Source organism: Drosophila takahashii, chromosome 2R (genome assembly GCF_030179915.1).
Source record: "Drosophila takahashii strain IR98-3 E-12201 chromosome 2R, DtakHiC1v2, whole genome shotgun sequence".
NCBI lineage: Eukaryota > Metazoa > Arthropoda > Insecta > Diptera > Drosophilidae > Drosophila > Drosophila takahashii.
In genome coordinates this window covers 18,753,209-18,778,103 of record NC_091679.1, presented here as the reverse complement: position 1 = coordinate 18,778,103, position 24,895 = coordinate 18,753,209, and the positions used below count along the sequence as shown (strand labels likewise).

The 24,895-nt window shown below is 42.3% G+C and overlaps 1 protein-coding gene across 2 annotated transcripts in view; it reads right to left on the bottom strand.

Moving 5' to 3' along the window:
• The window catches only part of Ir41a (Ionotropic receptor 41a), a 441,646-nt gene that overhangs the window by 57,053 nt on the left and 359,698 nt on the right, over nt 1-24,895 (bottom strand). The window contains exon 7 of one of the 2 annotated variants that reach the window (XR_011418139.1): nt 23,434-23,501. The exons of the other annotated variant lie outside the window; for it this stretch is intronic. The gene's annotated coding sequence lies outside the window, so the exon portion shown is untranslated. Of the gene's footprint in view, nt 1-23,433; nt 23,502-24,895 lie in introns of those variants that run through there. 2 annotated transcript variants of the gene reach the window in all.

The window sequence follows — 24,895 nt, the reverse complement described above, 5'->3', positions numbered from 1 at the left end:
CACGAGATGCCCGCGATAACTCACCGATCGCCTTTCCAGCAACGCCACCAGTCGCCTGTCCAGCAACGACACCAGTCGCCTTCCTCGCAACGTCGCCGTCCCCGATCCAGCAGCAGTCACCACAGCAGCAGTCATCCGCATCGCAGTATCGGTCGTCATGCCCATCCGTGACCTCGCTCCTGCAGCACAGAAGTCTACATATTCTGCCGACGGCCATTGTAGTCATCGACACCGGGGCCAATTGCTATGAGACGGGCGCGCCTATCGACCCGTGTATGTATGTATGTTCGCGCCAAAGCGGCGCTTCCCGTTTCTTGGGAACCGGCCCTGGAGTCTTAACAGCCGAGAGAACAGTTTCCTCCAGATCGCTCGCATCTCGCTCTCTAGTACTGTTCAGGGGTCTCCACTCCGCTCTCCAGGCCGCTCCTGAAACTTCCACTCCGTAGCTTTAAGTTAGTTCTAATTACCAAGTGTAACCGAAAAGTCGAAAGTTGAAGTCAATAAATCGGGAAGTTTATAAAGTGAAACGAAAACATTTCGGCCGTTTGCATTGCCCGCCCCCGCCAGTTCACATATAATGAAGGATTCGTCCTTTGAATCCATCCGAAATCTTTTTGATTCTTCCATCCAAATGTTCTATAGCATTCAGCTTGTGCTCCGCGGTACGAGCATGGGGATTCCATTGAACTCCCACCGGGATAAAACGAAGGCATGACTCACAATATTTTTGGGCTTGGTTATTCATTTTGGTTTTATTAGTGATTTAATCTACCTATGTTCACTATTGAGTACCTTAGGGGACTCGAGGTAGAGCCCTGCACGAGTATACTCGAAATGCCCTTTGACTTAAATTTCAGGAAAACAGTTCGAGTAAATCAGCTCACAGAAATTTTCGGATCAAGTAGCTCAGCTCAAAAATTCTTACGTTGAGCTGTTTGTTTGATCGAAAACAAGAAAGGAAGCTACCTTCGGCCAGCCGAAGCTTATATACCTGTTGCCGGCGAAATCTTGCCTAAAACCAATAAGCCCGATTAAAGGGTATTCCATCTCCAAATCAGCTGCGTAACAGAACCGTTACTTGCGGAGTTTTTGTGTATGCGAGGCCGCGACGTACAGCCATGCAAAGCGAGCGACAGTTTGCTGCTGATATTTGGAGACGACGTTTTAAAGCGCACCAAATAGTTATAATAAAGTGAATCATTGAACATTAACCTCGTGTATTCCTTTGGGCGCTGTTAAAAGCGTATTCACAGCCAGGAAACTCAACATTCTTTAAAACGTCTCAAATAGCCAAGGAACACTTATACGTGAAAAATCTCTGGCGACATAATACATACATCCAAGTGAGATAACCACCACGTAAAAATGCCAGATATCGAAACGCCGAGCGGAACGTTTCACTGCAGAAAATGTAAACTGGAGGATGATGACCGAATGGTACGATGCTGCCGCTGCAGCTCATGGTATCATTTCGCGTGCGTCGGCGCCAACGACGCTGGCACCGGCGTTAGCTGGAGCTGCGAGTGCAGTAACAAGCTGCAAGATACAACAGCTGCCAGAGCTACAACAGACCTCCTCCTCGATCATGAGAACCCACTGCAAGCGGGTAAACCCCAAGCTTCCTCGTCACCGGCGGCAGAAAACTCACTCGTTGACCTGGGTTACATAACCTCAACAGTGAGCACAGCCCAGGGAATGATTTCCACCCTGACAACGAACACCACTACGGTGGCTGGCAAGTGGACTCCCACGACATGTACGAAATGGCCTACAAGTAATGACACGGCTTTAACACCACACAGCGACCCCACACACTACTTGCACCACGTGGGGCCGCCACCACATATGTGTATAACCTCAACATGTGTAGTGAGTGCGAATCGAGAACCGTCTATAAACCTAACCTCAATCGCGCGGAAGCACGAGGCGACAAACACACCGACCATGTGGGACTGGCAGGGTGCAGGCAAGTGTGCTACACTCCCTGAAGCTTAGAAAAACCCGCCCGCGCAGAACGCACCAAACGCCGCACAAATCGCCGCCCGCCAAGCTATCCCTAGAGAGTTGCCCACCTTCGACGGCAACCCCGAAAGCTGGCCACTGTTCTTCAGTAGCTACCAAACCAGTACCGAGATCGCAGGCTACACTCAAGCGGAAAATCTTATGCGCCTACAAGCAAGCCTCAAGGGCCAAGCCAGAAATGTAGTCCAGAGCAAGTTAATGCTACCGGCAATGGTGCCAGAAATCATAAAAACTCTGCAAATGTGCTTTGGGCGACCCGAACTTATTCTCCGCTCGGTGCTTAACAAGGTCAAACAACTCCCGCCTCCCAGGGACAAGCTAGAGCCGCTTATTGAATACGCTCTAGGCGTACGTAACGTTTACTCAACGATGGAAGCGTGCGAACTTAAGGACCACGTGAGCAACCCGATGCTTGTGCAAGAGCTCGTGGACAAGCTACCCTCCCAACTCAAGCTGCAGTGGGCAATGAATGCCAGGAATGGAGACTCATCATCAGTACGGATCTTTAGTGAATGGCTATACGAAATTGCCGAGGCAGCCAGCAAGGTTACGACGCCGTTCTACAACACGAGGAACGCCCCTCAGCACTACCATACGGAGGAAACGGATCACAAAGATAGCAGAGCCAAGTGCATAGCTTGCCAAAGCGCGGACCACAAACTTCATAACTGCCCGGAGTTCGAGTCTATGGCCCTGGAGGAAAGGCTACGCGTCGTACGCGTCAATAAACTATGCCATAATTGCCTAAACCGGCATCGTCGACAGTGCTTCCTGAGAAAAGTGTGCGGCATCAACGGCTGCAGTCAAAGCCACCATCCTTTGATTCATAGAGGGCTACAACCAGACGCGTTGCGGGCAGCTGTAACGTCCGACATAAGCGACGAAGTCCCTCACCACCATAACGGACTGCTCCACACTCATCGGCATATGGAAAACACAAATTTCCGTATTGTTCCAATTAATATTCATTACAATCAACAATCACTACATACCTTTGCATTTTTAGATGAGGGCTCCTCCGTCACCCTTATCGACAGAAAGGTCTTCGAGCAACTGAACGTGAGGGGCGTCAGGCAATCCCTTTGCCTAAGGTGGACGAATAATACTACGCACACCGACCACGCATCCGAACGAGCCTCACTCAACATATCCAACGCTCGCACCGGATCTAAGTTCAAGCTGAGGAATGTACACAGCGTAGAGAGCCTTAACCTGCCCGCGCAATCAGTCGATATGAGCGAGCTCGCCCAAAGGTTCCGATATCTAAAAGGACTTCCAATCGAATCATATCAAAATGCTCGCCCCACCGTTCTCATCGGTGCCAACAACTGGCATCTAGCTGTGCCCCTCAAGATACGGGAAGGAGCATGAAATCAGCCCATAGCGTCGAAAACAAGGCTAGGATGGACACTACAAAGCTGCAACACAAGCAGACCAGCAACAGAGCGGGTCAATGTGCACGTTTGTAGCTGCAGCCGACTAGACGCTGATTTACACGAAGCCATAAAGCAAACATTTGGCATGGAAACAGCAACGCAACACAAACTGCTGTCAGCAGAGGATAGACAAGCCTTGAGCCACCTACAATCAACTGCCGTTTTCAACGATGGAAGATATGAAGTCGGTCTGCCCTGGAAGGATGCCGACATACCACTACCCGAGAGTTACCCGAACGCACTCAACAGGCTTAAGTGCCTGCAACGCAAGTTCCTCAAGCAAAGCGAGCTGAGAGAGCAAACTCAAAAAGAATTGGACAATCTTATCAATAAGGGTTACGCGCGCAAGTTAACTTCCAAAGAGATCGCCGATCAAAACGAGCGGGCGTGGTATCTGCCCACCTTCATAACTATCAACCCTAACAAGCCGGGAAGAGTTCGCCTAGTTTGGGATGCCGCCGCCCAATCCAACGGAAAATGCCTTAACGACTATCTGCTCCGAGGACCTGACCTGCTGCAACCACTTTTCGACCTACTAGTTTCGTTCAGGGTCGGCCAGGTCGCAATCTGCGGCGATATAGCAGAGATGTTCCATCAGATAAGAGTCCGACCCACGGATGCACACGCACAAAGGTTCCTGTGGTGAGACAACGGCGAGAAAGCTGGACAACCCTCAGTATACTCTATGAGCGCCCTTACATTCGGAATTAATTGCGCCCCATTTATAGCGCACTATGTCCGCGACGCCAATGCAGAGCGCTTCCAGAACATCTACCCAACGGCCGCGAATGCCATTAAGAATTATCACTACGTGGACGATTTCCTATACAGCGACGTCAGCGTTGAAGCCGTCACCACAATCTCCACCCAAGTGAAACAAATCCACTCGGCGGGCGGCTTTAACATTCGCAACTGGTCATCAAACTCGGAAGAAGTTCTCCGCAAGCTGGACGCCACTACAAACTCTCCGCTGCAGGTGGAAATTGCAGCCACAGAAAAGGTGCTCGGTCTATACTGGATGCCCAAGCCTGACAAGTTCGTTTTCAACTTGAAATTTGCTAGGCTGAAACTCAATGTACTGGGAGAAGACGTGCCACCAACCAAGCGCGAGTTACTACAGGTACTAATGTCAATCTACGACCCATTGGGATTTATTTCGTGCTACACAATCGCGCTAAAAATCTTGCTTCAAGAAGTATGGCGAAGCTCGATCAACTGGGATGAACGCCTACCATTCGAGCTAGTACCCAAATGGGCACAATGGAAACGCTCGTTGCCGATTATTGCAGCGATACAAATTTCAAGATGCTACTTCCATTCAGATGACCACGTGAGCGATGTGCAGCTGCATACATTTGTCGACGCCAGCAAAATGGCTTACGCAGCGGTCTGCTATCTACGCATATGCCACGGCGAGTCAACTTACCTAAGTTTTGCGGCATCGAAGGCAAAAGTAGCCCCTCTTAGCCCAGTATCGATTCCCAGGATGGAGCTTCAAGCCGCGGTTATCGGAGCAAGACTCAGCAAGCAGATCCTCAGCAACTCACGACTTCAAATAAAATCTTGCTGGTACTGGTCCGACTCCAAAACCGTCCTAAGCTGGCTGCGTATGGACCCACGGAAATTTCAGCAGTATGTTATGCATAGAGTTGGTGAAGTTTTGGAACATACCAACGTGAACCAATGGCGGTGGGTACCTACCCACGTTAACCCCGCGGATCTCGCAACGAAAACCACCAGTCTTAAGAACGCCAATACATGGCTCAACGGCCCGGAGTTTCTGCTGCTTCAGCCATCTCAGTGGCCAAGCCCCTGCGAACTCGGCACAACGCGAGAGGAAATACGCTAAGGACTGCTCGCCATTCACACTGAAACGCATCGACCCCTCTTCTTACTTTACATGGAGCGACTACGAGCAAAGGTTCGCAAGGAACCACTGCCGAGAAGCGTATCTTGCCAGTTAGTGCAACAGGCACAAATCATCCTATGGCGGTACGCACAGGCTTCCGAGTTTGCGCCAGAGATCCAATGCTTGGATCGAGGTAAATGTATTCACCGCAAATCCAAACTAATAAGTTTGAACATTTTTCTAGATCACCACAAGCTTCTTCGGATTTGCGGTCGAGCGGAAAACTTAAACAGCCAACAACAAATCGTACTGCCCTACGCGCACCCTATAACACGCCTTATAGTGGTTTGGCATCACAATGAAATGCACCACACATCCCAAGACGCGTGTATAAACCGAATCCGAGGCACCTTCTATATTCCACGATTGCGAGTCCTATACAAGAACGTGCGCAAATCCTGTCAACGGTGCAGGTTAGAGACCGCCAGACCAGATGTTCCACAAATGGCTGCCTTGCCAGCCGCTCGACTGGCATCATTCCAACGCCCGTTCACATACGTGGGTATTGACTATTTCGGTCCGATGTTGGTCAGTGTCGGACGCCGCAGGGAGAAGCGTTGGGGAGTCATTTTCACCTGCCTTACCATTCGGGCAGTCCATTTGGAGCTGGCGAATTCCCTTGATACGGCCTCGTGTGTTATGGTTATTCGCAACTTTATTAACCGAAGAGGATCACCCTGGGAAATCTACTCGGACAACGGGACTAACTTCAAGGCCGCCGAAAAAATCATCTGCGAAGAAAGCCTGAGAATCGACTACGAAGAAGTGGGAGTAGCGTTTGATCAAATCCAATGGAAATTCAACCCACCAGCGGCCCCTCATATGGGGGGAGCTTGGGAGCGGCTCGTCCGCTCAATTAAAAAGGTGCTGCACGCTATCTGCCCCACGATGAAATTCACGGATGAAGGACTTCGAAGCGCCCTGCGCGAAGTGGAATTCATCATCAACGCCCGTCCACTTACGTTCGTGTCACTCGATTCAAAGGACGACGATGCATTAACGCCGAATCACCTCCTAGAATGTTGCCGCCGAAATCTTGCCTAAAACCAATAAGCCCGATTAAAGGGTATTCCATCTCCAAATCAGCTGCGTAACAGAACCGTTACTTGCGGAGCTTTTGTGTATGCGAGGCCGCGACGTACAGCCATGCAAAGCGAGCGACAGTTTGCTGCTGATATTTGGAGACGACGTTTCAAAGCGCACCAAATAGTTATAATAAAGTGAATCATTGAACATTAACCTCGTGTATTCCTTTGGGCGCTGTTAAAAGCGTATTCACAGCCAGGCAACTCAACAATACCCTTGCATATTAAACAATGCTCACTCGGTGCAGTTCCAAGGATTCCAGATTCAGCGTTTCAATTTATTTAAATTTTGTTTTTAAGTAGTCAAGAATCAAAACGCCTACTTCCTACAAAGTTACAATGAATTTTCTTATACTTGTTTGAATATTCCTATGGGAGCCTTAAGATATAGTGGTCCGATCCGGCTCGCTCCGACATATGTACTCCCTGCAATAGAAAGAAGACTTTCGGGAAAGTTTCATCGCGATAGCTTTAAAACTGAGAGACTAGTTCGCATAGAAACGGACAGACGGACAGACGAACATGGCTAGATAGACTCGGCTATTGGTGCTGATCAAGAATATATATACTTGATGTGGTCGGAAACGTCTCCTTCACTGCGTTGCAAACATCTGACTGAAATTATAATACCCTCTACAAGGGTATAAAAAGCAAGTATAGTAGCCCATAGATCATGTTTAGCAGATCAAGTATCCGGACATAGCTAAAAAATGTTATCTCGGAACAGGACTGAAATGTTATGTAAGAACAGAGCCAAAAAATGTTATGAAGGAACAGAGGTGAAAAATTAAATTCTTGTTCTGTATGTACATATCAATACCATTATCTTCTTTAAAATAAGTTTATATTCTTTCGCATATTCGTTACATTGAGCCATACTATACTTTCGCTTTTCCGCGAATTCTTAAGGTAATGAAAATGCAACATATGTATTGTTCAAGATTGGTTGTGGGAAAAGTTATCCTCGATGGACCGCGATATCTTGAGAATGGGAAGGCATTGTTGGGTTCGATAGTTCTTGTAACCGAAATTACAAGGTTCTTAAGATCCATTGAGGATCATATTTTCGCGATTTTTGACCACCATGCTTTTTGACCACCATAACTATAAAAGAATATTACACTATCTTCACCTAAAAAATTTAACATTAAAGGATAAACGATATATTTGTTCTCTTATTATAAATGAATTATCAACCGGAAATATTTGACACTAGACCGTGTGACACTAGACTCGAGCTGTTCGAGTTGTCCGAGTAAAATGAGCTGTTTGACTTGTTTGTTTTGTTGTTGTGAGCTGTTTGAACTGATCTGTTTTAAAGGTTTAAGGTTTTTTAAAGGTTTTAAAGGATCAGCGTCACTAGCCGAGTCGATATAGCCATGTCCGTCTGTCCGTCCGTATGAACGCTGAGATCTCAGAAACTACAAAAGCTAGAAGGTTGAGATTTTCCACACATATTCTTGGGCTTCCTACGCAGCGCAAGTTTATTTTAGTCGGGCGCCACGTTCCATCTAACGCACACAATTTTAAAATGTGTCTGGCGCCCACACCTTTAAAGATTTCCGAGAAGTATAAATGCAATTTTGTTGTGTATATTTATACCTATCGAAATGTAGAAGTCATTTTTCAAATCGGACCATTTATTAAAAAGTTATTTTTTTCTGAATTTTTCGACGCTGCTAGGTCTCTCTATCAGGCAACTTTGTTGCAGTGGCAAAGCTGCAGATTTGCCACCAAAAATTTTTGGAAGGCGGTTTTCTTCAAATGAAGATGTCTAGAATCGTTTAGTATGGTTCATTCATAAAAATAAATTATGAAAATTGTAACGAACTGATTTTTACGGTTTGCTCGCTACGAAGACCGTGCGGCTAGCTCAGTAGATTTGTGTGTTCGTCCCACCAAATTTATATAAACGTGACCGCCCGGTTAACAGTAAAACATTTCAGACTTCAGTTCAAGGAGGGGTTTATTTACGGCTCTGGTTTTAAAATAATTATTGTGACTCGTGCTGACGATGCTCCTGCGACTCCGATCCGTAGTTCCTCGTTGCAGGTGCTCCTGAATGCACCGGGTACTTTCGCTGCCACTCGTAGACGAGGGCGTGGAGTTGGGTTGTTGGGCTGAGGGAAGCGTCACCGTTCTCAGACTAGGGTGAACAGGCACCACGCTTGCAAGACCTTCGTCCTGCCAGCCGCAGTCTTCTGTCCCTTGCTCTGTCCCGGTACTACGGCCGGTTTACGCCAGCAGTCCCTGTAGCAAACGCCCAGAGAAAGACGAACGTTCCACCCGAACCTTCCCTCCTGGCTGTTGCGATCGTACCTGATGTCTGGTTCTCCGTGCGGTCCCTGGATGCTTGTCCTCGTCGATGTCCTGGGCGACTCGTGGCTGCGTTGTCCTGCGTTGCTCCCTTGAGGTCTGCTCGTGCCCAACACTCTGCTGGTGGGATGCCCGTGCCAAGTCTGCCTATGTTCTGCTCAACTGATCGGTGTTACGGCCGACGCAGCTGGACTAATCGGTATTACACCCAATGTAGCCGGACTAGTCGGTATTACAGCCAGCACAGCTAGCCTGGTCCGGAACGTCTTGACGTAGCGATCTTGCTCCTTGCTGGTTTTCCACGGCGGTTTCTCCTTGACTTTGACTTTACTATACATTGTTCACTTGCGATTTGATGCTCGATGACTGGTCCCGACTCCAGCGCAGAGCCCGCTTATATAGGCCTCCGGGTCCCGTTAATCCTCGGCCTCTCCTTTTCATCTCTCCAATTCAGGGTTCAAAGTGCACGGTTTTACCGTTCGACCTTTCGCCCTCTGTGCACGGCACCACTCTAGGGTCCAAAGTGCGGCGCTGTACCGTTAATTCCTTGCTCACGGCACGCCTGCGCTCTCTCGTCTCTCCCTCAGGCTAGTGCCGTCTCGCTCTGACGCCTCTCTTTGCTCTCTCTCTCTTGGTTGGTACTCTCCCAACTCTCTCTCCAACTCTCCACTTCAGGGTCCAAAGTGCACGGTTTTACCGTTCGACCTTTCGCCCTCTGCACACGGCACTACACTAAAGTCCAAAGTGCGGCCGGTCTCCATGTATTTCTTGTGTTTATTTGTGCGGAGTTATTTAACTCCTCACAAAATAAATAGGTTTATGCACCAAAATTGGGATTTTTACCCATAGCGCATTATTGGTGTTATGAAGTGATATTGTGCACTGCTTTACCGACAATTTGCATACAGGGGCGCTTTGCCCGAATTCCGAAAAGGCGATCGTAGCCCAGAGGGCAAGGTGCAAGCCCCGCAATCAGACGGGACCGGGTTCGAACCCACCGAGAGGCAAACAAATATCAAGTTTATTTTTTCTTTTATTTGGGATGAAAATATTAATTTGTAGCTCACTTTGAAACTGATTTCGAATCTGAACAAAATAGATTTGCAAGAACAACAATTGCAACTGTAAGTTTTGACTTTCTGTTCCACTTGTTTTCGCGATAAGCACAACTAACGGAGCGTTCGAGCACCGCGACTATAGAAGCCGGATTCACAAAAACAATAACTTTTGCCACGCAGGTGGACTTGTCCATAGAATCTTCACCAAGAATATGGCATACATATGCTATCATGTCCCTGGGCCGACGATAATGTGAGAGAGGGCCCGTATAGTTGCCAATGTCACCAGGCACCAAACCTTAGATTACAAGCTAATGAATTAATTAACAAATATATTAAACTTGACCTTAAATTTGAAAATAAATAAATAGTTAAACAATAAAAAAATATATTTGAATTTAAAATTTACATACTCTTTTGTTATTGGGTGTGGGTGATTTTTTCAGCTATTTCTTTCAGGTCAAAAAGTTAAAAAAAAATAAAAAAAGAAAAAAAATATATATATACATTTGAAATTAAAATTTGTATCTTCTTTTGTTTGGGGAATGGGTGATTTTTTCACCAGTAACAAAATAAGAGTCCCGATTTTTGGACCGAATTTCGGGATCTGATTGCTGAATACAAATCCTAGATACAAAAGCTGGATATAACTATTGTGGACCCTAATTTACGATCACTCGTCACGCACCCATTAACTTTAATTACCTCCCACACCTGTCACATTGTCCTGATTTATTACCCTAATTAGCATAATTATTTACCTCTCCCTTCACTTTAGATCCAGAACCCAAATTAAATACGATTCAGAACTCTCATTTATATACTACTGGTATTTGTGCTCTGAATTATGCAGACAATATTTTAAATTTTTGCAATGGAACTATGGTCTAACACTTATACATATACAATGGCTAACAGGCAAAGTGGATTAATTAACCGAATTAATAATTCTCATTGATACAAGGAATATGTTCATGGATAAAGGAGAAGACGATCTTAACAAAACGGTATATGGTAATCATTTTACGTTTTGTAATAATGGATTCGGGGAAAATGCGTATGCCAGCTTTTTCTATAAAAATCATCGAGACGGATATTTAGTGTATAAGAAAAGCCTGTTACAAATTTCCAAATAAACATGAGCTAAATTCATGTCCTAAATTCAAATTTGTATCTTCTTTTGTTTGGGGGGATGGGTAATTTTTTCAGCTATTTCTTTCAGGTCAAAAAGTTAAAAAAAAATAAAAATATATATGAATTTAAAATTTACATATTCTTTTGTTATTTTGTTATCGGTCTGAGAAACTTGTGAGATGGTTCTGAAGCCGCCTAGCGGGGGCGACCGAGCGGGTCGCAGGTTGCGGATAGCGGACGACCTCACTCGAGGCCAACTACAAATAAGCCGGAGGTGGAAGTCAAACACGGAATCGTGGACGGAAACCTCAGCAAATAAGCAGTCGCGGACAAGCCAGCGGGTATCTTGCAACGACGCAATACCGACGATGCGATTTGTTCAGCCGCATCTAAACAGTTGCTTTACACAAACCCAATATCCCCCACACACCACCTACCCACTTCCTCTCCCAAACAACATCTCACTCCGGGCCGGACTACGGTGTAATTTGGACCGTGCCAAGAGTCAGCCTGGGGCCCGGATCAACAACTAGCTCAGTCTCAAACGGTGGGCTCAGGGAGATGGCGACCCCCTGTTCTATCTACCCCCTTACCCGGGTACCGCGGATCTCTGCCCGGGCGGACCTTTCCCCTTCTCCGCAGCTCGGCGCTGCAAAGACGAACGATGGTTCCATTGCAGGCACCAGTAGGGCTCAGAAGGGGCCCCATCCCAAACTAGGGATGTCGGGGGACAGAAAGACTGTCGCTAACGCCTCCTCTATGTGCGCATCTACGCCAAAACCAGCGGTAGGCGCAGTAAAGTCGATCGGGTCACCCGCTGGTGTCAAGAAGTTCACGTACGCAGAGAGACGGACTGCCGCCCAAACCCTGCGCTCGCATGCCAGAAGCAATGTCGCTACGCCTTCGCCCGAATGGCTAAAGAAGGTAGAGTGGGCAAGGACGGTGTTTCCTAACTATGGGCTAGAGAAGCCCCAGCAAGAAGGTGCTCAGGCGAAGAGGCAACGCTCCATAGCGCTGCCCGGTCCGTCGGCGAAGAGATCGAAGATCCAGCCATTGGTCTCCTTTGCCGAGATTACCAAAGATCGGGTGCTACTTGGACTTATAGACAGGGGAAATCCGGAGAACAGGATACCCAGAAACAATAGAAGGCGGTTGAGTCCAAGCCGTCTCTTATTTTCCTGCGTATGGTACGCGAGAAGCCCGGTTCATCGCTTTGCTGTATGGACGCGGGCTGCTACCAGGGCAGTGTAAAAGGGGTGGCCTGCGATAATCAGCGATCAGCTGACCTATACAAACAGGCGGTAGCACAGCTCGGAGCAGTTTACGAAGGGGCGAACATAGTCGCACTAGATTGGTGTGACGTCCCCAGTAGACCACGAGCCAGAATTTGGCTCCCAGCAGCAATCATATCACCGGAGGACATCCTTTATATGTTGCAGGAATGCAACCCACATCTCCCCACAAATGACTGGAAAGTCGATAAGGTGGAGGAGCACGCAGGTGACGTGAACCAAGCGATCGTGTTACTAAATAAGGAGTCGGTCGCTCCCATAGAGGCTGCTCGGGGAACGCTCAACTATGGTTTCAGTGCCATACATATAAAAATCAATAAAGGGGACTCTAATTCCTCGGGAAGTCCTGCCGGCAACCCAGCTGAGCAGGTGCTTGCGGAGGAAGTGGAGGCCCCTGGCATGCCGGAGGACGGCTACTCAACCGACTCTTCGCTGAGTAGAGAGATGCGAGCGATGGGACCGGCAATCGATGAAGTGGACCTGAGCGGCTCGGAGGCCGACGTTACTGTCGTGGAGGTTGCAGCTGGGGATGTCGCTAAGACTCCTGCAGATCAACCTACATCACAGTAAAGCAGCGTCCGCTGCCCTTTTGCTTCGCCTGGCTACAGGCGGCTCTATTAGGATGCTATCGGCCTACATGGCTTTTGAAAAGGTAGACCCCCCAGACGCGCTAGTCAGAGGACTGGTACAGGAATGTGAAGAGCTTAAGAAAGGTTCGGTAATAGGATGCGATGCAAATGCCCACCATACTTAGTGGGGCTGCCCTATCAACAACGAAAGAGGTGAGTCTTTATTTGATTTCATTCTAAATTCGAACTTATTTCTTTGTAACAGGGGAAATACACCTACTTTTATAACAAAAACGTGCCAAACGATTATAGATCTAACCCTGGCATCAGATTCACTCATAAGCACAGTCACAAACTGGGCTGTCTCCGACGAGCACTCATTTTCAGATCACAGGTTTTTAGAGACAACTTTGTCCCTCGTGTCACCTACGCCCCCAGGAAAATACACTGGAGAAGGAATAAACCTTAATCTCCTACTATCAGACCGTAATATAAACTGGTCCATTCCTAGTTTTAAACCGTACAAATCGCCGGGACCGGACAATATAACACCTGCACATATTCAGCAAGCAGGACAGCTAGCTATAAAGTGGCTGAGAAAAATCTTCCAGACCATTCTTGCAGTAGGAACACTACCTACAGCGTGGCGGAAAACGAAAGTCGTTTTCGTCCCTAAGGCAGGGAAGGCCACCCATACTACAGCGAAGGATTTTAGACCGATAAGTCTGACATCATTCCTGCTAAAAATCCTAGAAAGACTGATAGGTCTAGAGACATCATTGACCCCACACAGATATCAAAGGCGCAACACGCATACACCAAAGGTAAATCGACCGAATCGGCGCTACACTTGGTAGTAAGCAACATCGAGAAATCACTTAGTATACAAGAATACACCTTGATCGCCTTCCTTGACATAGAAGGAGCTTTCAACAAAGTGCTTCCCACGGCAATAACAGAATCCCTCACTGAACTAGGGGTTGAGCCACCGCTGGTGGGGCTGATCCACAAATTGCTGATAAGCAGACTGGTCACGGCCACACTAGGGACCTCTTCCCAGACTAGACTAGTGAACAGAGGCACTCCGCAAGGAGGTGTACTATCACCCCTCTTATGGAATATCGCGGTAAATAAACTACTGCGGATTCTCGAAGGAGGAGGCTGTAAGATAGTGGCATACGCAGACGATGTCGCTATCATTTTTAATGGTAAGTATCCACAAACGCTATGCGATCTTATGACCGCAAAACTAAAGACACTATCGGAATGGACTACAAAAAACGGACCCCAAATCCCTCAAAAACGGAACTAGTCCTTTTCACAAATAGATACAAAATCCCAAAACTCAACCCACCCACTTTAAACAACTGTAATCTCTCCTTTAGCGATCACGCAAGATACTTGGGGTTAGTATTAGATAAGCGTCTTAAATGGGGCTTAAACAACCAAGAGAGAACCAAGAAAGCGACCATTGCACTTTACTCTTGTAAAAAAGCAATCGGGCTAAGATGGGGTATGTCCCCTAAAATCGTCAATTGGATATACACAGCGGTAGTCAAGCCAATCCTACTATATGGTGTGGCTTTGTGGTGGACCGCTCTACACAAACAATGTATCCTAACTCCCCTTAACAAAGTACAGCGCATGGCGGCTTTGTGTATTAGTGGAGCCCTTCGAACTACCCCAAACGAAGCGCTGAATGCGATCTTGAACCTCCAGAGCCTGGACTTATCAGGCATGGAAAGGGCGAAATCGGCAGCCAATCGACTAAGGGATACGGGGCAATGGAAATCCCAAATGTATGGTCACGCTAAGATTCTTCAGCATGACAATTTGATCCCGCCAAAAACGGATCTATGTAAAACCCGTGAATACAGTCACACGCCCTTCGAAGCTCTGATCCCAGGCAGGGAAGCATGGGATCGGGGCCGACCGGGCTCAATAGACGCAATCTGTATATATACAGACGGCTCCAAACTCGACGGACACGTAGGTGGAGGCATATACTCCGAGCAATTAGAGATCAGGCAGTCATTCAGACTTCCTGACCACTGCAGTGTCTTCCAAGCGGAAGTGTATGCTATAATGGAAGCACTCGTCTGTTTAAGAGGCTTAAACACCCAGAACAGACACATAAACATATATAGTGATAGCCAAGCGGCTATTAAATCAATATACTCGACGAATACAAACTCCCGAACAATAGCAGACTGTCGCAAATCTCTTCACGAGATGGCTATTCAGTTTACTGTCAGCCTTATATGGGTTCCGGGTCACCGGGATATCGTAGGCAACTGTATAGCAGACGAGCTAGCCAGGCAAGGCACCACCATACCTCTCCTTCCAGGAAAGGAGAATGTTGGCATGCCTATGGCTACCTGTAAGCTAATTATTAGAAACCATTTCTGCAAATTAGCCAAAACCAATTGGTAAAACACACCGCAGTGCCGAATCTCTCACCAGACATGGCCTGCAATAAACAATAAGAAAACATCAGAGCTACTGAATTTCAGCCGCACTGAGTGTGGCATGCTAATTCGAGTACTCACAGGCCACTGGCTCGTTGGCGCACACGCCGGCAGGCTAAAAGCCCCAAAAAATGATTTCTGTAGAAGCTGCAGGGATGAGGAAGAAGAGGAAACGGTGGAACACCTACTCTGTTCATGCCCAGCCCTATGCAGGCTTAGACTGAAACACTTAGGATATCCTTTCATAAATGACCTGACCGAAATTTCGCAGATTAATCTGAAGAGTCTTTTATTAAATCCTCCGGATGGGGGACTTGCTGATCGACCAACCTACAGGCTGACCCTTAACGGATAGGGGACCCAAAAATAGAGATCATACGGTACCACAATGGACCCACAGAGGTCTAAGTGTGCAGAAGATTTTCCGTAATTTAGCCGAAAAGAATGCGCGATATTTGCAAAAGAATAAATAATTAAACTTTTGTGACACTTCGTAGAAAAATTTAGGCGCACGCAACTTAACTCGAACCGCTGACTTTAGAGACCTGGCAAAAAGCCCAGGATGGTCACAAAAATATTTCAAAACAAGAGGGAACGCTATAGTCGAGTTGGTACCCCGACTATCTAATACCCGTCACTCAGCTAAAGGGAGTGCGAACGCTGTGCTCGGGTTGGTGTCTCGACTATCTAATAATCGAACCTTAGCTAAAGGAAGTGCGAGGGAGAAAGATATATAAAAGGTTTTTTTTATTGCGTATAACTTTTTAATGGATGGTCCGATTTAAAAAATATCTTCTACATTTCGATAGGTATAAATATACACAACAAAATTGCATTTATACTTCTCGGAAATCTTTAAAGATGTGGGCGCCAGACACATTTTAAAATCGTTAGTGGGCGATTGTGGGCGTTAGAGGGGGCGTGGCGCTCGGCTAAAATAAACTTGCGCTGCGTAGGAAGCCAAAGAATATGTGTGGGAAATCTCAACCTTCTAGCTTTTGTAGTTTCTGAGATCTCAGCGTTCATACAGACGGACAGACGGAGAGACGGGCAGATGGACATGGCTAGATCGACTCGGCTAGTGCCCCTGATCAAGAATATATATACTTTATGGGGTCGGAAACGCTTCTTCTGGCTGTTACATACTTTTGCACGAATACAATATACCCTTTTACTCTACGAGTAACGGGTATAAATAGTTTTATGTTAGTTAAACATTTTTTTAACGGATAAAAAAAAAAAATTTTAAAAAATAATTTTTGACTTTATGCCAAAAAAAAAGGCTTTTCATCCCAATGTGCAACGTATTGAACAGATCCTCATTTCCCTCATTCTTGATGTCTTAAATGTATTCAGAAATCTGTATTTGTTATCATATTTGTTTAGCGATTCCTGCGTTTCTTCGGAAAGCTCTTCAATTGGCAAACACTGGTATTCGATTATTTCTTTTCCATGCGCCAATATCTTATGGACTGTCTGGGTCAATTTATTTTGTGGATACAATTTATCTATAAGTAAGGCATATTCTCCATATTTTGTAGAGTTAACCTTTCCCTTGCAGTTTAAAACATTTAAAATGGTTGCCAACCCTTTAACTATTTCATTGTTAATTCCAGTGAATCGAGTTACAACTTCATGTTGTTCAAAAATCTCCTCGAAGTATTTTCATTATTTTAGTTTCCGTATCCGCATTTACTTTTAATCCAACTTGCTTGAAAATCTCGTTCTGTATTCTCTTCTTTCTGATGCTTTCCTTATCCTTGTTTGATGTGTTTTCTTCAAAGTATTAATTTTCGTTTGGAATAGTATACGCTAGTTTCAGCAAGAGCTCCATACACCTTATCCGAGCATGTAAGGGTGAAATTCCAGCCTACCTGTGCAAGGTTATATTTTTATACCCTTGTAGAGGGTATTATAATTTCAGTCAGATGTTTGCAACGCAGTGAAGGAGACGTTTTCGACCACATAAAGTATATATATTCTTAATCAGCACCAATAGCCGAGTCCATCTGTCCGTTTCTATGCGAACTAGTCTCTCAGTTTTGAAGCTATTGCGATGAAACTTTCCCGAAAGTCTTCTTTCTATTGCAGGTAGTACATATGTCGGAGCGAGCCGGATCGGACCACTATATCTTAAGGCTCCCATAGGAATATTCAAACAAATATAAGAGAATTCATTGTAACTTTGTATGAAGTAGGCGTTTTGATTCTTGACTACTTAAAAACAAAATTTAAATAAATAGAAACGCTGAATCTGGAATCCCTGGAACTGCACCGAGTAAGCATTCTTTAATCTACAAGGGTATATAAGCTTCGGCTGGCCGAAGCTAGCTTCCTTTCTTGTTCGGTCAATTAATAACCTGGGTAAGGGAAAGCAATATTCGCGCTCTCCGGTGCTCGTATTGCTGTTCTCTTTTTACACTTTGCGCTGTTGTTGCTTTATGCTAAGTTGCTAAAGAAAAATCGTTGTCTTTACTAGTAGGTCTAGCGATTACAAAAATTTTATTTTACCACATTGTGAAGAATTGATGAAGCAGTATGAGGATAACTTTTTTATTCAGAAACCGCGTGTATTCCGGCAAACATAATTTTTTAATTTAAAATTCCTTTAAAAAATACTTCATTTAAAAATTACAAATTTTTAAAAATATTTTTCTGAAAGATATTAAGATGTCCCAAAAAAGTTGCATACCAGATATTAAAATACCTAAAATAACTAAAAGTCTCAAGTGCTGCATAAATTAAAAAACGAAGCTTAATTCTAAAAAAAAATGATTAAAAATAAACGTTAAGAGATTAAAAAAACAAGCAAAACCCCCATTTATATATTTTAATCCTCTATCGAAAACTAACACAGCTCTTAACTAGGTCTTAACTAACACACCAATCAACTTTGAAGGGGAATATCCTTTACAAAAATTGTTTGATTTGAAAAAAGGGTTACGCATTAGTGTTACGCACTACCTCTCGATTGGAATGGGTCTTAACTTTCTGGGACAAAGTTCAAATATTGTTTTTTTGCACGTTTTTTGGCCCAAGGCGCCACTGTGCGTTGGCAGTGCAGAGAGGTCTTTTTCCTGCTAAATCATTATTTGACGGCTTGTTCATTTAATTTTTATGACGCGAGCGAACTGACTGATCGAAATCCATAGGTTCCGGTTTTGGTTGCGGGCATGGGGGAGGTTTTGGTGTGCTGTAAAATGCTATTGCACTGGCCTGTTTGAACTAGGGTTGTTTTTATACCCTTGCAGAGGGTATAATGATTTCAGTCAGAAGTTTGCAACGCAGTGAAGGAGACGTTTCCGACTCCCTAAAGTATATATATTCTTGACGTATATATATTCTTATTTATATCACGTCGGAACCGGCCGAATCAGACAACTATATCTTAAAGCTCCCGTAGAAAAGATCGGAAAAAACGTTAGTAAATATTCCAGCTTCGGTGTTTTTTTAAATATTACCTTCTACTCTTGGGAACATTATTTTTTTAATATTTCTAAACTAAATTTTTAAAAAATCGGATCACTATATCATACACATCCAAAAAAAATATCCCGAAATCGCCATTGAATCAAGAAATTCGTCATGGATTTCAGTCGATTTAGCTTTAGTCGGATTTAGCAATTTACCAAATTTTTAGAAAAGAATTTTCTAAAATTTAAAAAACATTTTCTGAAAAGCAGAAATACCAAAATCAAGAACAATTGCCATGAAATTTTTTTTTTTTTTCAACAAGAAAGGACTGTTTTTATTTTTAGAAAATTGTATTTATTCAAACAAAAAATATATATATACTTACTTCTTTATTTTATTATTTTATTTCCTAAACAAAAAAGAAACAAGAAAGGAAGCTAGCTTCTGCCAGCCGAAGATTATATATCCTTGCAGATAAAGCAAACACCTAAAATTTAATGCTCACTCGGTGCAGTTCCAGGGATTCCAGATTCAGCGTGCCTATTTAAATTTTGTTTTTAAGTTATCAAAAATCAAAACGCCTACTTCCTACAAAGTTACAATGAATTTTCTTATATTTGTTTTAATATTCCTATGGGAGCCTTAAGATATAGTGGTCCGATCCGGCTCGCTCCAATATATGTACTACCTGCAATAGAAAGAAGCTATCGGGAAAGTTTCATCGCGATAGCTTCAAAACTGAGAGATAAGTTCGCATAGAAACGGACATTATGTGATCGGAAACATCTCCTTCATTGCGTTGTAAACATCTGACTGAAATTATAATACCCTCTGCAAGGGTTTAAAAAGAAAATAAGAAAGATAAGAGTAAAATTATTTATATTTCCTAAACAAGAAATGAAAAGAAAGCAAGAAAGAAATATAGAAATATATCCTGAACAAAAAAGAGAAAAGAAATAAAAAACAAGAAAGGAAGCTAGCTTCGGCCAGCCGAAGCTTATATACCCTTGCAGATCATTCCTATTAACTTGCAAATCGCAAATATTTTAAATTTCGTATTCCGAAATATTAAAAAAAATCATATCCTAGAGTAGAAGAGAATACAATAAAAATCAACGGAGCTAGAATTTATTTCCTATTACTTTTCCATTAATTTTCCGATCGTTCCTATGGCAGCTATATGATATAGTCGTCCGATTTTTTAAATATTTAATTCGAAATTCAGAAATATTTAAAAAATAACATTCCCAAGAGTAGTAGGTAATATTTCAAAAAACACCGAAGCTAGAATTTTTTTAACGATTTTTTTTCTGGGAGCTATAAGATATAGTTGTCCGATCCGGTCGGTTCCAACTTATATACTACCTGCAATAGAAAGAAGTCTTTTGGGAAAGTTTTATCCCGATAGACAGACGGACAGACGGACAGACGGACATGGCTAGTAGAGCTGCAAAACTATCGATAGTATAGTCAGTCGATTGTTTTTTTTCTGGGAGCTATAAGATATAGTTGTCCGATCCGGTCGGTTCCAACTTATATACTACCTGCAATAGAAAGAAGTCTTTTGGGAAAGTTTTATCCCGATAGACAGACGGACAGACGGACAGACGGACATGGCTAGTAGAGCTGCAAAACTATCGATAGTATAGTCAGTCGATTGTTTGACAGCATTTCAGTCGACTGTTTCGATATTATCGACTAGTCGTTATTTGACATTAGAAGAAAAGTTTTTATCAATTCTATTCCAAGTAAATAATAAATAAAGCCTTAAATAGTGTTGTTTGTTTTTTTTTTCATCAGTCTGTATGTAAATTTAAATATACATAAAAGTCAAATTTTTAATTACTAGAGACCCATTCGTTCTCATTCGTTCAAACATCGGAAGCTTTCGGTTTCCCTTTTTTTGAGAGTCTACTCGTAACCAAACTAATAGGTTATGCTGATTAAATAATTTAGTTGTACTTACCATTTTCTTTGGAAACAGCGAAAAACTTCTCCATTTTAAATAAAAATAATTTATTTATTTATTTATTTATTTATTTAAAGTTAGCAAATATCTGCCAACATAAACATAGTACCCTACTCACATCAAGTGGAAGGGGGCAGGGACAGGTAAGTTAGGATGTTTGTTACAATTAAATTAACAGAGCATTCCGAGAATATCAAAAAATACAGTTCATTATATTGCGAACATAAAACGCGAAATGGATCATGTAACTCAAAGTTAGTTTTACAAATATCGAGGGCAATTGGTCGAAAGTGCCGAGTAGACCTTACAGGAATGGAGAAACGAATTTGACCAAGAAGGTAGCTTGAATTTACGAGTCCAGTAATTAATTTGTGCAGGAACATAACACCATGGCACGTTCGACGATCCTTGAGGGAGGGCAGGTTAAGTAGACGCAGTCTATCCACGTACGATGGCAGGTGTCGATGTGTTTCCCAGTTTAAACCACGTAGAGCAAACAAAAGGAACTGTTTCTGTACCGACTCGATAAGGTCCTGATAAATGGTATATTGGGGTGACCAAACACACGAGCAGTATTCAAGAATTGGACGAACCAAGGAAATGTATAAATGTTTTGTGGTGTAGGGGTCCTCAAATTCCTTCGACCAACGCTTAACAAAGGCAAAAACGCCTTTTGCTTTACTAACTATTATACCAATGTGATTAGAGAAATTTAAGTTGTGGTTGAATAACACTCCAAGGTCTGTAACGGAATTTATGCGTTCAAGTTCATTCGACCCAATAGAATATGTAGTTAGGATAAGCTTCTTCCGATAAAAGGACATAAAGTTACATTTAGAATTGTTCAAAAACAACAAATTTTGGATGCACCATGAATTCAGATTGTTCAGATCAGCTTGCAAAAGTGCCTGGGAATCGAGATTCGATAACGGCAAACAGAGTTTTACGTCGTCAGCATACATCATAACATGAGCAGAGAGAACAACTTGGGGCAAGTCATTTATGAAAATTCCAAACAGTAAGGGTCCAAGGTGGCTCCCTTGCGGAACACCAGAGGTCACGTGAACAAGGTTTGAGACTGTGCTTTTAAAAGCAATTCTTTGAGTTCGGTTCGTCAGGTAAGAAAAGATTGAAAGATTCTTTGGATTTTATAAAGAAATATTAGAGTTAAACTATAGAAATAAGCTACAAACGTTACTTGATTTAAAAAAAAGTCGATAGTAGTCGACTGAAAATCGACTGAACAATCGCAAAGCATACTATCGACTTGTAGTCGACTTCAGTCGATCTTTTGTCAGCTCTAATGGCTAGATCGACTCGTCTAGTGGTGCTGATCAAAAATATATATACTTTATGGGGTCGGAAAGGTCTCCTTCACTTCTGACTGAAAATATAATATCCTCTGCAAGGGAATAAAAATACAAATAAATATAAATATTTCCTAAACAGAAAAGAAAAGAAAAGAAAAGAAAAGAAAAGAAAAGAAAAGAAAAGAAAAGAAAAGAAAAGAACAGAACAGAAACGAACAGAACAGAAAAGAAAAGAAAAGAAAATAAAAGAAAAGAAAAGAAAAGAAAAGAAAAGAAAAGAAAAGAAAAGAAAAGAAAAGAAAAGAAAAGAAAAGAAAAGAAAAGAAAAGAAAAGAAAAGAAAAGAAAAGAAAAGAAAAGAAAAGAAAAGAAAAGAAAAGAAAAGAAAAGAAAAGAAAAGAAAAGAAAAGAAAAGAAAAGAAAAGAAAAGAAAAGAAAAGAAAAGAAAAGAAAAGAAAAGAAAAGAAAAGAAAAGAAAAGAAAAGAAATGAAATGCAATTATGATTCTATGGCAGCGGTCGGCAGCGCCCTATTAAGTGAGCATAGGGTTTTGTTCTGCCGGCGCGCAGCTCGCACACCTATAACGTAGAACAGCGGTCTGCACACACACATCGATGAGCTGCCCAGTGCAAATTACTCACACAAATATAAAACATAATGTCAACGTATGTGTGTGCCGACCGCTGTTCTATGGCCTTTTTTCCTAGGTTCAAGAAAACAATTTCTGAAATTCAGAAAATTTTCAAAATTAGCAAAAATAAATATTTTATTTTATGGCGATTTACTAAAATTTGGGAAAACAATTTTTTGAGTGTATAGCTGCCATAGCTAGTGTATTGCTGCTGTTGTAATTTATCTTTTTCTGTTATTATTGTATTGATTGTAATTGTGCTATTAGACTAGTTGGATAAGAAAAGTAAAACAACAAACTTTTGAAAACACTGGGAGGTAACACTACTACTACTACTTTTTGACCATGTTTTCTAGAATTTGTTTCTCCCTTAAAAAAAATCCCAAAATTATTCTAAGTATGGGGTTTGAAAGATTAATAGTGTATCTTTTAAAAAACTTTAACATCAAAACAAACCATGAATCCGTTTGCCTCTGAGACCTCCGAAAAGTTGGCCAACCTCAGCATTTTTCTAGCTTTGAGGTCTTTTCGCTAAGAATCCTTGCGTTTTTGGAAAATGCAGTTTAGCTTGGGAATTCGTAACGAATTCAAAAATATAGCATCCATCGTCGTAAATTTTAGATGTTGCACAGTGTAATTAAAACAAAAGCTCCTTCGAGTTTCTTCATTGTCAGCACTTATTTCTGTCTAACGTTAAGTCCGTCTGCGTCAGTTACCAGTCGTGCGATAAGGCGTGTATATTGATGGTAACACAGAAGAATATTTTTAGTAGACATTTTTTTTATTTCGAAGATAACACATGAAGTAGTTGCAATTATGTTCTTGATGATCCAGTCCGGGTCCTCTCTCGGCAATTTCCCTTCAATGGTTCCAAGTAGTCATCTCTCGTCTAAAATGTTTGGAGGGTAGCTTTCTTGATAATTGTTTGGGGATAATTCCGAGGACGTAAGTAAGTACAAGTAAGTGCTTGTAACCGACGCACAGTGGCGCCTTTTGACTATTTTTGGTAATAAATCATAACTTTTGAACCAGTGAAGATAATTGAATTTTGTAAACGGCAAATGATAGATAATTGATCCACCTTTCAAATTATTGCTTGAGACAGGGAGTGGGCGTGGCAGAGGCGTACTTACAAATCGGCAAAGTCAGAATTTAAAAACAAATCTATTTTTTTCCGACAAAAAAAAACTTTTTTTTAAAAAGTTTTTGTTTTTTTTAGTTTCTTTTTTCATGTTGTAATTTTTAAAACTTATTAAAAAAAAATAAATAAAAAATTGGAATTTTAAAAAAAAAATTTTTTTTTTTTAAAAATTACGTTTTGTTTAGTTTATTTTTTTATTTTTTAATTTTTAAAAAATAAAAAAACAAAAAAAAAAAAAATTAAAGTTTTTTTTTAAAAATAAAAATTTTTATATTTCATGTTTTTTGAAATAATGGTCACAATTTGGTAAACTTGGTAAATCCAATAGACTTAACATTTCTGGACTATAATTACTAGATTCTAACTCTGTGACAAGGTTGTGATTCCATGACCTTTAAATACAAGTTGGATTCGCACATACTAAATTCAATGCTTAGGCAGCGTAAGTTGTTTTGAGCTGGCAAATGTGGCTATTTTCGTTTTTGAATAACTTTTAAACGTGATTTTTTACAGTAACATGTTGTATACCAAAATTTAAGGAATCTCAAGGGCTATACAGTTTTAAAGGAAATCGAAACCGTTTTTGAGAAAAATAAAAAAGGCTAAAAAAAAAGTTTACAAAAAATTTGTTTTGTGCATATCTTTTTAAATATTACATTTACACAAATTACATACAAAAGGCGCTTAAAGCATTTTAAAATACCTTTCAAATGAGATATAGCACAAGCTTCAGTAGTTTAGAAGTTACGGCCTTCCGTATTTTAGCTATTTATAGCTGTTTTTCCGATAAACTAGCGGGTTTTTTTCCAAAAGTGGTAGAACATAAGTTTCTTATATCGAGCTGTTGAACATAATATCAAATTTTCAGGACTTTAACACAATGTTTTGGACAAATCTTTCACAAGGTTGCGCTATATGCTATTTCTGGGAACATGACTTTTTTACCTTTTTTGGCTCTTAAAACCGCGGACGCAGCTACAACTTTCCTAATATCAAGAAGAAAGTCCAAATAACGTTTTACGGAAGTATAAAAAATATAAAATGAAAACATTTTTTTTTATTTTCCATCAAAGTTGGAAAATATGGAAAAAAATTGACGTTTCGCAAATAACGCATAACTAAGAAATGCGTCTGGCAAACTG